Below are 13995 nucleotides of genomic sequence, written 5' to 3'. Positions count from 1 at the left end.
TCTTAGATTCCATATATATGTGTTAGCATATGGTATTTGTCTTTCTCTTTCTGACTTACTTCACTCTGTATGACAGACTCTAGGTCCATCCACCTCACTACAAATAACTTAATTTCGTTTCTTTTTATGGCTGAGTAATATTACACTGTATATATGTGCCACATCTTCTTTGTCCATTCATCCAATGATGGACACTTAGGTTGCTTCCATCTCCTGGCTATTGTAAATAGAGCTGCAATGAACATTTTGGTACATGACTCTTTTTGAATTATGGTTTTCTCAGGGTATATGCCCAGTAGTGGGATTGATGGATCATATGGTAGTTCTATTTATAGTTTTTTAAGGAACCTCCATACTGTTCTCCATAGTGGCTGTACCAATTCACATTCCCACCAGCAGTGCAAGAGTGTTCCCTTTTCTCCACACCCTCTCCAACATTTATTGTTTTTAGATTTTTTGATGATGGCCATTCTGACCAGTGTGAGATGATATCTCATTGTAGTTTTGATTTGCATTTCTCTAATGATTAGTGATGTTGAGCATTCTTTCATGTGTTTGTTGGCCCTCTGTATATCTTCTTTGGAGAAATGTCTATTTAGGTCTTCTGCCCATTTTTGGATTGGGCTGTTTGTTTTTTCCTTATTGAGCTGCATGAGCTGCTTGTAAATTTTGGAGATTAATCCTTTGTCAGTTGCTTCATTTGCAAATAATTTCTCCCATTCTGAGGGTTGTCTTTTGGTCTTGTTTATGGTTTCCTTTGCTGTGCATGGACACCATTTATAAATGAATATTAGTCCAGAACTATGAGGAGTTTCTTTTAAATAAATACTGCTCTCTCTACCTGCAGAACTTGACTCTAAAGTAATTCAGGCAACTGATCAAGAAGAATTAAGACAGGCCTGTAGGACTAATTCCTTCACCTCACTGAGTCATAAATTCCTCATAAGTAAACTGAGGGAGTGGGTTCATCCATCTTTCAGGGAGAAAAAGGAGCACGCTCCATTAGCAAACTACTACTTTCAGACAAAACCAGACTAAAAACATAAATGAAAGCCAAACATGCAAGAAGTGTATTTTAGAGTGAGATTCTGTTCCACACAGAGCTAAACTGATGTAAATTTCATAATTATGCCTCACCTTTCAGATATAATATCTGATAATAAATTCTAGCATTTCATGTTGTTCTTTAAATTTATTCTTTTCCTTTTAAAATGCAGTATTAATCATTTTAATTTCAATGTGTCCAATAAAATCTAAAGGTTAACCATTCATTATGTTTAATTATTTTCACCTTTGTCCTTTTTTCACCTTTGTCTTAATTGTATTCTTACCCTGACTTTTTAATCAGAGTTTATGCATGTTTATATTTTCATTTCCACTTTTAAGAGAAAATGGCAACAAAAGATTCAAATAATTTTGCCTTACCATTGATCAAGACAAATTTAGAGATACTGTAACACCTATAGGAAGAGATAGTAAGAAATAAATGTTTGCTAGCTGATTACTAATCTCCAAATTTGGTATAGAAAAGGTCATGTAAGGATGTAAGTGCATAATTCACAAAAACACAGATGTATTTAAAGACAAATGTATCAAAGCCAAGAGTAACCTTTTCTGTTCTCTGTACTTCAGTATCGTTTGCATTTAGTTAGAGTTCTAGGACATTCATAGGTGATGGGGAGATATGCTAGTGTACCTTCAGCAGGGAAATGTATAGGTTAGAAAAGGTGGAGATTGATTGGACAGCACTAGTAAAGAAAAGGGAGGGAATACCAATATTTACTGAGCGCCACCTAGGTACTTAATTATGCACTTAATTATCTCACTTACTCTTCACAACAGCCCCTTATATCATTGCACATATATTTCTTGAACACCTGCAATGTGGCAGGCACTGTGCTTGGTAGAGACAAGGCTGAACAAGAACAGGCTAGTCTGTGCCCTTGTGAAACTCACATTCTAGTACAGAAAACAAGGAAGTAAACAGACAAACAAAAACAAATGACAAATTAGGACGGGCACACCATGAAGGAAGCAAATGAGCAGAAGTAACAAGTAATAAGAGGAAACAACAACAGATAGGAAGATCAAGAAACACTGCTTTAAGAAAGGATTTAATTGCTAATCAAAGGAAGAAATAGAGCTGTCCAGATAGGAAATAGCAAAAAGAGTGGGGTAGCATGTGCAAAGGCCCTGGAATAAGAAAGATTCTTATGTCTACTGAATTGGAGGCGAAAGCAGAAACGGAAAAATCATTAGGAGGCTACTGGTGGTGATTTAGCTGAGAGATGAGTTTCTCCGGAATTAGGAGTATTAAAGATGAAAAGAAGTGGACAGTATCAAGATGTATTTGGAGGTAGAGATATATTTTGTGGTAGTACTTGCCACGTTTATTTATTAATATCCCCCACATAACAGATGATAAATAGCCTAAAAGAATAGGAGATTAACTAAACTCTTATAGTAACTTCAGGATGGGGTTATTAACCCTGCTTTCTTTAAAGCCCTTTCCACTACATCACACTTCTTTGCTTTATTAATTCAAGGTCAATGTAGGTTTTATAGAGTCCTAAAAGTAAAAGCATTTGCCAGTCAAATGATTTTGAATTAGAATATTCTTTAATTACCTGGACAGTTTACAGATTTTCAGTTTGCAAATCCAAAACTTCATTTCATCTGAAAGGGGCACCATATTCTATGAGCACTCCAATATATATTTTCTGTACAAAATGTGAAAATACTCTTGCATTTCTTCCAGGGATGTGCTGAGTTATCCCCATACATGTGGAAATTTTTCTATTGACTAAAGCAGCAATCTGTAGCAATTCTGAACCATATGCTGTTCTTACCATAAGTCTTAATTGGGTAATTTGAGTGACCAAACTGTTTTTTCAGCTTTGCTAAAAATAGGCCTGTCTCTGCCCATATTTAAAATGACTGGTTGCTGATAATCTCTCACCTCGCCAAGTAAATCAACAAGTGAATAAGGCTTGAAATAAGGAGGTTTGGGTTCAAAAGCTAAGCTGGAAAGGACCTTGCTCTCATAAGCTCAGTACTTCTGCAGTTTTGTTTTTTATTATTATTCTATCTTTACTGTTGAGATTCTGCTCACCAGTACTTCCATTTCTTCTTTTTCTCTGTGCATGATAGGCTTGTACTTCCTCATCCTCTTGGGTTGGCATGACGTAGTCCTTGCTCTGGAAGTAGCTAGAAGCTGCTATACACTTCTCCCCTCCCTCACTGCAGGGTCTAGTGATGTTCAGAGCCTTTGTTAGCCCGAGTCCCTGATGAGGATGACCTGCAGAGAGTCTCCCCAACTAACCCTCGACAGACATGTTGTATGAGGGGAAAAGAACTTTGCTGTTTTAAGACACTAAGATTTAGAGGTGTATTGTTGTTGCTGCTGCTGCATAACCTCATCTCTTTGACTGCTATAGGTTTCCTCACATTCTTGACATGAAGGAAAATACAAATTTCCAAATTAGAGAAGCATGACAGACAGTTCAGTTGGCAGAAAATTAGGAGGTTTGGATTGAAATGGACCTGGTTTTAATCCAGTCTCTGTACCTTACTTGCTCTTTGAGCCTTCTTTTTCTCAGCTGTAAAAATAGATAATAGCATAGTTGTGCTATGACAACTTAATACATCAAGTGCTTAGCAGGTTGCCAAACCATAGATGATGTTCAATGAAAATAGCTATTTTGGGGAGGAGTAATGGTAAATAGACTAACGGTCTAGAAGGATATATCCATGTAGGCAGGACTGAATCTGAAGAGACTGCAGAAACAGGGGGAAAATTGCCATTTATCCCCTCGCTTCCCCTTTCTTCTCCCCCTGCAAGTTTCTTCCTAGTCATGAGCATGACTTTCTCTCCCTCTGTGTACCCTGATGCTTTCTTTGCCCTCTTCCAACTCTGCTGTTACAAACTGCTCCCAGGAAGTCATGTATCACTCATTAAATCATTCATTAAAATAGCTGCATTTTAACGGAAATAACTTGAGTTAATAAACTAAAGCTCCAACACGGTATTCATCTCATGGTATTCAGGTGAAAAGCAGTGGGGTACTACCTTTCACCCAAACCCAGGATGGCAAAGAGGATTCCCGAAACTTGTTAGATCCATTAAGCCAGGTAGGTCTCCTGGGTAGACTTTAGAGAAGACTTTGATAAGGCTTCCATTTATGAGTCTGTCTAGAATCTGCTGGAAAAAGTACCATGATAGTTTGGCAGGGTCTTCCATGGTCTCAGGAGTGGGACTGGCAGGACTAGTACTGTGTATTTGCATGACTTGAAAATTCACAGTGACTTTACACCCTATCTCCACATTAAGCCTCATTGCAGATGATAGAACTAAAGTTTAAGCTTTTCAATCATTTACCAAATTCACATAGATGTGAAGCAGAGGAGTATATATCCAAAACCAGTACCTCTGATTTCAATTCTAATACACTTTCTCCTTTTTACTATCACAGATTTTTTTTTTCTGTCCCTGGAGGAGCAAATTTGATAATGTCTCTTGACTTTAAGAGCACATGCTATTATAAAATGAAGATCTTTCTTTTTAGTCATATATTTGGGAATGTGAAATTATGCTTTCTACATTTATAAAGTAACTGAAAGAAGATACATCAGGGTTAAAAAAAAACTATAAACATGCTCTTGAAAATAAAATTAAAGTGAGGTATCCTGTATAGCAATTTGTTCTGGCTGAGAATAATACCCATAGCTTCAGGGAATTTTCATCTCTTCCTACATTAATGAAAAGAGAAGGAAATGAGGAAGGATGCAAAATTTTTAAGTCCTGTCATTTCTTTAAGAAACTATAGGGACTTCCCTGGTGGTGCAGAGGTTAAAAATCACCTGCCAATGCAAGGGATATGGGTTCGATCCCTGGTCAGGGAAGATCCCACATGCAGTGGAGCAACTAAGCCTGTGTGCCACAACTACTGAGCCTGTGCTCTAGAGCCCGTGCTCCGCAACAAGGAAGCCAATGCAGTGAGAAGCCCGCACACCACAATGAAGAGTAGCCCCCGCTCACCGCAACTAGAGAAAGCCTGTGTACAGCAACAAAGACCCAATGCAGCCAAAAATAAATAAATAAAATCAATAAATTTATATTAAAAAAAGAAACTATAATTATTTTCTTGTGGCTAATATAATTTCTAATATTCTATCTCTTCCCAATCAATTTTAAACACTGGAAACATCTTGAAAGATACAATGAAAATAAAAGATTTGTAGCCAGGCAAGCCTGGGTTTGAACACTGGTTTGATCATCTAATATGTTGGGAAAGCAAGGTAATTAAATCCTAATTTACAGATGGGCCTCAAGTTTTTCGTCTTTAAAATGGAAGTTTACATTAACATTCTCATAGGATGGTAGTGAGTATTGTATGAGATAGTGAATAGAAAGCATTTTGTAAATTTTAGAAAATGTCACTTCTCTTTTCCCTTTGCATCATATAGATTCACATTGTTCTCTGATTCCTATCCTGAAGTAACACACAGTCAAGATTTTATTAACTTAATAAATATAGGAAGGAAAGAGGAAGGGAGGGAGAGAGGGAGGGAATGAAAGAAAAATCCCTATTAAGAAAAACAATTCAAAAATAGGGTAGAGATACTTTTCCTTCTCTGAATGATCTGATATTGTTCTATCAGCAGAGATTGGAAGACCCTAGAGTTATTCTGCCCTTGGCCTCTTTCCCCAGCAGAGACATAAGAGATATATAACCTCTTTATAACATTTCTGACAATATCACTAGAAACTGGTCATTTGTTCCAAAAGCGGAACCTCCTTCTTGAAAGATTTTTAGCCCTGTTTGATTTTGTCATTTATTAATGGATGAAATTTTCTCAGAAATATATTTTAGGGCTGCTAATCTCATCACTATACACAATTATACATTTGTCTTTCAGACAACTGACCAGATACCTAACGTAAACCTATGAGACAGAGGAATTTCCCAGTACCCAGTCTAGGACTGGTCTTAGCTGAAATTTTGCTGTTTATGCCACCTCAGGTAGCTATTTCCATCTTCACCTAATAGGGGAACCTCTATGGGTTTAGGCAGTTATCTCCACCATAAAGAAGGCTTAGTTTCTCATACAGTTTCAGAGTCTGAAATGTGAAATGTGACATAGTTAAGTACGTGGTGAGTGTTGTCAAATGGATCATATCAATGTGTTCCCTCTATTTCCAACAATCATTGGTATATAGACAGATAGCCTAGGTAATTACAGGCATTTACAATTAGGTTTTACTGGGGAACCATTTTAAGAAAATGATTTGTTCAGCTGTGTACTAGATTAGTAACACAGTTGGGTGTTGGCAGAATCTTCCACTGTGACTGTGAAAACACAGCAAGAAGTGTTGATACAAAAAAAGAACTTTAGAAATATGCTGAAAGTTTCATTATTTTTCCAAAAACTATTGCATCACTTCCCAGAAACATAAGTCCACATCTTTTCAACCACTATTTTTCTTTTTTTAAACTATTTGGGGTGTACATAAATACAGCGATGAAATGAAAAAGTACAGCCAATGGAATTTTACTGGAACAACCTGCAAATCAGGATTAGATTAACACTGAACAATGTTCTGTGTGATCATGAATAGCTTTTAGACACCTCCAGAGCACCCACATGACCTGGTGTCAACAGTCAGACCTACACATCAAAGAGACTAGGCACTTGACCGTCTACCCAAGATGAGACTTCAATTAGCAGATAAAACAGAGGTACCACTGCTTGTGATGCTCTTTTGAAGGTTTATCTCTGCACAGGCATGAAATCATAAATAAAAATCTCCAAATAAGCAAGCTGACTCAAGAAGGCAGTAGCTGGACCACCGTTACCCTCTGGGCTCAGTAATAATATCATATACCTGTTTGAATGCCCACTTGTTCAAATGACTTTGTAAATCCTTAATTATCCTCTTTTAAATGAGTAGCATTTGGTTTCCCTTCAAACTTCAACCTCTAGATAAGTATATTGCTCTGATTTGGAACTTACCAGAGTAAAAATGTGACTATTCAAAGCAGTGGAATCAATGTGAGTTGATAACATAAGTGCAGGAATTCTTACAAGCTCCCACTCTTCCCAAAATAAATAGAGCAATTTGACTTTCATCTAATTTGTTCATTTAAAACCTGGTACAAACACAAATATCTTTCCCAACACTTGTTTTATGAGCTTTTTACTGGTTTTTTTTTATTTATATCTGGAAAAACTTCCAGATATTTCAGTGTCAGAAATATGATCACGTTTGAATTGTCTTTCCTAATTGGAGCCAGGGCTAGCATGTGTCATTGAGATATTTATCCCTAACCCATTAAATCCCCAAAGCATCATGATTTAGGTCTTGTGATCTTGGGGTTTAGATTTAGCTTCCTCCCTGAATCAACCAACCATTCTGTTATGGTTGAATTGTTCCCCTGCCCTAATCAAATCCATATGTTGAAGTCCTAACCCCCAGCACCTCACAATGTGACCTTATTTGAAAATGGGGTCATTGCAGATGCAATTAGTTAAGATGAGGTCCTGCTAGAGTAGAACGGGCCCCTAATCCAATATGACTGGTGTTCTTATAAAAAAGAGAAATTTGGACATGAGACACACACACAAGGAGAATGCTACGTGGGGCGATGTGTCTACAAGCCAAGGGATTCAAAGATTGCCAGCAAACCACCAGAAACTAGGAGAGTAGCATGGAACAGAATCTCCCTCACAGTCCATGGAGGGAACCAACACTGCCAACTCCTTGATCTTGGGCTATCAGCCTCCAGAACTGTGAGAAATAAATCCTGTTATTTAAGCCTTCCAGTCTGTGGTACTTTGTTATGGCAACCCTAGCAAACTAATACACATTTTTCACTGCTGCGGCAGCAAATAGTCTCCTTGGCTGATTAGTGATTCCCTTTTCATCTCTGTTCCTATACATTAAATGAGAATATTTTGCATATTAGTGGTGTTCTCAGTTAGCCTTCAAAATGATGGACATGTTTGAAAAAAGGACAGTGCCTTTCAGCATTGCCTTGGCCTTCCATAAGGTGAAAAAAGATGAGACTTAGAAGACAGAAGAAGACAGTTTGTTATCTGCTTACACCTTCCTCAGAAAAAATATCGTAGCCCCTGGCTGGGTACATACTAACATTGAAAAGCATTTTGATAGAAGTGTGAGCCTCAGTCATAAATAGTTAGAGCCAACTGGGCATTCAGCCAGTGTTTTTAAGGGGGGAGCTAAGCAACAGGAGGATTTCAAGTAGGAAAAGAGAGAGGAGCACTACCCTGATCATTTGGAAAACCAAGGAATCCACAAAATCAAGCTACTCTTTAGAAAATAGAAAAGGAGGACTGATGTCAAGGGAAAAGCAGCAGTCAGCACCTGGATTGAAGTCATGACTTTCCTAGTCCTAGGAGAATCTGGATCAAGTGAGTTTCCTAAACTGCAGCTACACTCCCAACTTCCAGCTCTCTGGACCACATTTGACATATGGAGTTCTCAAATTTTAGTGCGTGTGAGAATCACTCGGAGGGCTTCTAAAACACAGATTGCTGGGTTCCAGCCCTGGGGTTTCTGATTCAGTAGGTCAGATGCAACCAAATAATTTGCATTTCTCATAAATTCCCAGGTGATGCTAATGCACTGGTCTAGCAATGTACTTTGAGGACCACTGGACTACATCAATGTTGTCGCATCTGCTTGTTGAGAAGAATCACCTAGGAGAAGTTTGTTTTAAAAATACAAAATCCTAGGTCCCATGCCAAACTTTCTGACTCATAATCTCCAGGGAAGGGACCAATATTTTCTATTTTAATAAACTTTGAGTGATTAGTATGATTAGGCAAGCTTGAGAAACACTGAACCAAGTATTCATGAATTCCCTTTTTGCATCTGTCATTTTCCCACATGGTACCAACGGGTGGGTTTTGCAATATGGCAATAGTTGTACGAGAAGTTAAGAATAGCACAATCACTGAGTTCTGTTAATCCTAATCTGTTGATACTGTCTATAGGCCAACCATAGAACTGCACTTCTCTTCACGGACAGATGCCCTGGGAGAAGTCTTTCTTAATACCAACTGGCCCTGGTACTGCGATGTAGTCCAGAGCCCACACTGAAATAGGCCCAGGTGATGTAGCTTTTGCTGGCAACTCTACTACTTCTCTTTTGCTCCTTATTATCCCATAACCATGCCTTGCTTCCAATATTAATGGGGTCTCTAGCCTCAGGTTGTTTCCTCTTTAACTTCACAAGTACTTAGTGTGAGTTATACTCTAGGAGTTTTATTTCAAAACCACTTTCTCTTTTTTTTTGGCAGGAATATTCTTGCTGGCACCTGCAGAGGAAATCTCACTGGCTCAGCAGCTGGTTGATGGTAATTCAAGTTAACTGATTAAAGGGTGGTTGGATATTTGCAAAGAGCTTGTAGTAAAATTGATTGAGGCCCAACTATGCCTATGTGCTGCTTTGGTACACATATAATTCCTCAGATCCAAATTCCAGCCACTTACTCAAAAGTGAGGCATCCTGTAAATGGCTTTCTTTGGACCATCTTTTACCTCTGGGGATTTAAAGTGATCTTAAGAATAGTGGCCTCAAACATATCATATCTAATCTTTTCAGCAACCCTAAAATGTGTTTGTTACTCTTTTACAAACAAAGAAACTGAGGCTAAATGAGATTAAATATAGAACCTTCAAGGTCACATGACTAGCTAGTGTCAGTCAGGATTCAAGGCCAACTATACAACTTCAAAGCCTGAGCTGTCTCTGCAAGACTACAGTATTCTGCCTTTGAAGAAATTCAGGATCAAGTTGGAGAGCAATATTTCAATTTGTTATTTTTTTCTTGAGTTTCTAAGATTGCATCTAAACTGCAGTCAAGTGAGATAAGGTTGTGGCACTCTTTCTCAGTTTTGTCAGTTACTTCCACAGAATCTCTGCCAACTTCAAGTGTAAATACAAACCTAGTTCTGTGACTGGAAAGTCAACAGCTGGATGGTTATTCAGAAAGTGTGGCTAATTACCTGCTTTAAGTAACATAAAGACAGTTTGGACTTTGGATTATCTTGAACTTTTGCTTTTGCTCAAAGTCGCATTGCTGATTGTTTCACATCTTCTTTCTGTTGTTTCTTTCACCAGCAAGGACTTATTGAATACCAGTTCTATGCCATACACCAGACTCAGGGATGAAAAACATATCCCTGCCTTGGCTAGCAGAGAAGATGGGCAAATACACCAACAAATTACAACACAGATGGACGTTTTATCAAGAAGAAGGTTTCCTGATAGAAGTGGTACTTGAGTTGAAACTCATGAAAGATGAGTTAGGATTAAGCATGTACAGAAGAGGAGAAGGGAGTATCCAGCCGAGAAGGTACATTATGAGGAAAGTACAAAAGGGTTGGACAGCAGTTTGGCATTCCTGGAAAACAATGTGGATGTAGAAGAGGAGACCAGAGGCTCAGCAGAGACTAGATTGTAGAAAGCCCTATAGACTAAGTTAAGTTGTTTTAACTTTATCCCTAAGGTTATAGAAAAAGATTAAAGATGTTGTGAAGGAAAATAACATAAACAGATTTTCATTTTATTAACAAAATATTGCTCTGACAGCAGATATGGAGGATGATTAAAGGGCCAAGACCAGAATCAGGACATGGGTTACTGGGGTAATTCAGATGAGAAATGATGGAGGCATAGATTTAAAACATGGCAGTGATAATGAAGAGAATTGAGAAATACTGGTAGGATTAACAGAACTTAAAGGAAGGTTAGATATATAGAAAGAAGATTAACTCAATCTTTAATTTTTTTCCAAAGTCATATTTAAAAATATTACTGTTTTCCCTATTCCCTCCAAATTCTCTTAGTATGACATTTACTTAATTTTGCTTGAACATCTATTTTTTTCATCTCCAAAAAAGTTTATTAGCATGATTAAAAACATTTTCTTGAATAACGATAGAACTTCTAAACATGAAAGAATATCAGTGGCTATATCCTATAACCAATATTTGCAACTGGATGGACAGCTTTATCGCCAGTCTTCATTTTATTAAAAACAATCCATATTTATTGGTTCCATGTGAAGTCATGACTATTGCTTTGCCTGAGAATGAGTCCCTACTGCAATTAAGTATAAAAATTATCTTCCATAATCGGAGTGTGACCTGCATTACTGAGTAAAGAGTTTATAAAAATCCTCAAAGAGTTGGGTTTTTGTTTTTTAAAAACATTCCTTTTACACACTACAAAGAAATAATTAGTATTTTGGCTTTTAAAATTCCTACATGATATTTAGAATGGCAGTCCCCAAAGGTCTTCCCTTCACATAATTGAGAACACAGACCCTCTTCCGGAGCATACATTCTTGGGGTGGACTCTGAAGACTTCAACCTCCACATGTTTATACTGGTTTGAGAACAAAGACAACATCATCCAGGACGTAGTAGTCATTATACATGTCACCTTCACACAGGTATGGCAGTCTAGTGAAAGCTTCGATAACAAAACCAGCTTTTCTGAAAACTTCAGGCAGACTATTCACTTGTTCTTCCCAGTTCTGTCCCTTGATTTCCAAAATTTCTGATGGTTTATCTCACTTGCCACCGTTTTCCACATAGGGATGAAAAGGTAAGACCAGAGCAAGGATGACCCTGCCTCTAGTTGGCTCCAAGACACTTCTGATATCTTTTAACAAAGTCAGGGGCTGATCACAGCGCTCCAGCAAATTCAAGCAGGTGATGACATCATACTGGAACCCTGTATTCTGCCATTCATTTATACCAAGTACTCTGTATTTCTTCTTCTGAAGCTGCCATATCATAGTTTCAGACAGCTCAGTGGCGTAAATTTCTTCAAAATGAGGGCTCATTATTTTTGTGACTTCTCCATCTCCAGCACCTAAATCGAGAAGTATATGCGTTTTCCAGTCTGGATTAATTTTAAGCAGTCTCTGAAACTGATCTGGTGAAAAGACAAACATTGAGCCTCTTCCTAGCAACCCATTGATAGATGTTCTAGACATAAACAGGCTAAAAACAGATGACACAAAAGAGTGATATAATTGGATAAATACCCAGCCCAGTTTCTCAGTGCTGTTGTTTAAGAAGATCTGTGTTCCTTGATCAAGGTAACTCTGAACAAAGACAGCCTGGAGTGATGCACATAATTTCTCTCTGTTGCTCTCATACTACTGGTGGTTCTCCTTCCTGCCGCTCGCGGCGGCCGCCGGCCGGCCCGCGGGGGCCGCTCGTCATGTTCACGTCAGGGAGCGGGTGAGCGGGCTCCGCAGGGTCCACATCCTTTGCGCCAGCCACACGGACGCCAGGCTCAGACACAGCCAGCCCGCGAGCAGTCTCATCGGGGGCCGCGGCCACTCGCTCGGATCACCGCCGGCGCCGGGGCAAGGGGGACGACGCGCCACCGCCTCCAGCCGCCGCCGCCGCCGCCCAGGATCGAGCCATCGCACCCAACTCGCCCATCCAGCCCCTTCAGGGACGAGGCCCGAACATCTATTTCTATTCTTTACCAGAAGAAGCAGGAGCCTCTCCCACCAACACCACAACAATCAGCAAGTAGTTATGGAGCACTTATTACTAAATCATACTTTGTCTAGTCTTATAACAAATTTACATCCCTTTGTTTAAATCCTGAATTTCTATTGGTAGTCTCTGTTCGGTTTAACCCTGTATTTTACATGGCATTGTGTTTTTTTAGTGTATAATCTCTTCTTCCCTTCCTGTGCCATAGTATTTTAGTGCTTATTACTTAAGTTCTCATGTTTTCTATGTATACCTGCAATTTTATTCTTTATTATTTTCTCTAAGTAATTCTGAATAAGTACTTCTTGTCTATTTCCAAAGCATTTAAAAAGATTTAATATTTCAATTATAAGTTAAATACACTGATAAAAAAACATGATCAGCAACCACTAACTTTCTTTAAGAAATCAGCTAATGACTCTTATTCATTTACTATGGCTCTGGTATACTTATTTCGAAAAGGAAAACACTATACTTTGCTCAAAAAAGTAATAAAATGAAAATTTTCTACTGCCCTCATATGTGCAAATTATGTTCATTTTATTCCACAGCCTATATATCTTCAGCAATACCTTCATTTACTTCTAAGTGTAGTAAAATTCAGCTCATATATCAATGTAAGAAATAACTTAGCTAACCAAAAGACAAGTTAGTTTTATATGTAGTTTCTAACTCACTTATTTTTTTTTCTAACAGCAATCACCCCATATTCAACAAATATTTGCAGTTGTTTTCTTCAAGAAGTCTAAAGAAGACTCTCTGCACCACTCAGATTTAAAGACTGACCAAAACAGCACATCAAAGAGGAAAAGTAAATAAAGAATCAACTGTCAACTAAATGCTGCCTTTCCCCATATTGTGCATACCTAGTGTCTTAGGCATCACTCATGTAGATTGCAGTCTGGTCACTTAGACTTGCCATCAAGTTTTTATTGAGCAATTTCTATGTGCTTACCACAGTGCTAGGCTCTGTAGGTACAAAAGCAGAGGTCCTGCTTACAAGGGGCTTACAATATGGTTGAGTATTAAAAAAAAAAAACTACAAAAGCTCTTAAAAATGCATATTGTACAAATTATTTTTATATAAAAAAGCATTTCAGATAATGACAATAAAATAGTCTTAGAACATGAATAAAGAGAGAAACATTTTAATCCATGGGGTAAGCCTAGACATATTTTGAATTAAAATATTTAGTAAAAGCCTGGATTAATGAAACACATAAGTACAAATATTTTTTAAGACAGCCGTTAAACATTTAAGTATTCATAGTAATTAATTAAAAGCATATCAAGCAAGGTATATTTTATTCAGATCCTTAAGGTGTCTGAATAATTACAATTATCTTAACAATAGACTTCTTTTAAATGTGCTTCCAACTACTGAAGATGTTGAAAAAAACTTTTGTTCTCTTAAGTAGCTTATATGGTTTCCTTATAACCTAGTTT

The 13995-nt window shown here is 37.9% G+C and overlaps 1 pseudogene; it reads right to left on the bottom strand.

The window, feature by feature from the left end:
• Positions 1–356: 356 nt before the first annotated feature.
• LOC149750727 (protein-L-histidine N-pros-methyltransferase pseudogene) lies at positions 357–13383 on the bottom strand (annotated as a pseudogene).
• Between the last annotated feature and the right edge of the window lie 612 nt (positions 13384–13995).

The sequence above is a fragment of the Delphinapterus leucas genome, chromosome 1, assembly GCF_059928025.1.
Source record: "Delphinapterus leucas isolate spDelLeu-1000000601 "Yukka" chromosome 1, BTC_Dleu_Yukka2, whole genome shotgun sequence".
NCBI lineage: Eukaryota > Metazoa > Chordata > Mammalia > Artiodactyla > Monodontidae > Delphinapterus > Delphinapterus leucas.
This window is presented reverse-complemented; position numbering and strand designations above follow the sequence as displayed.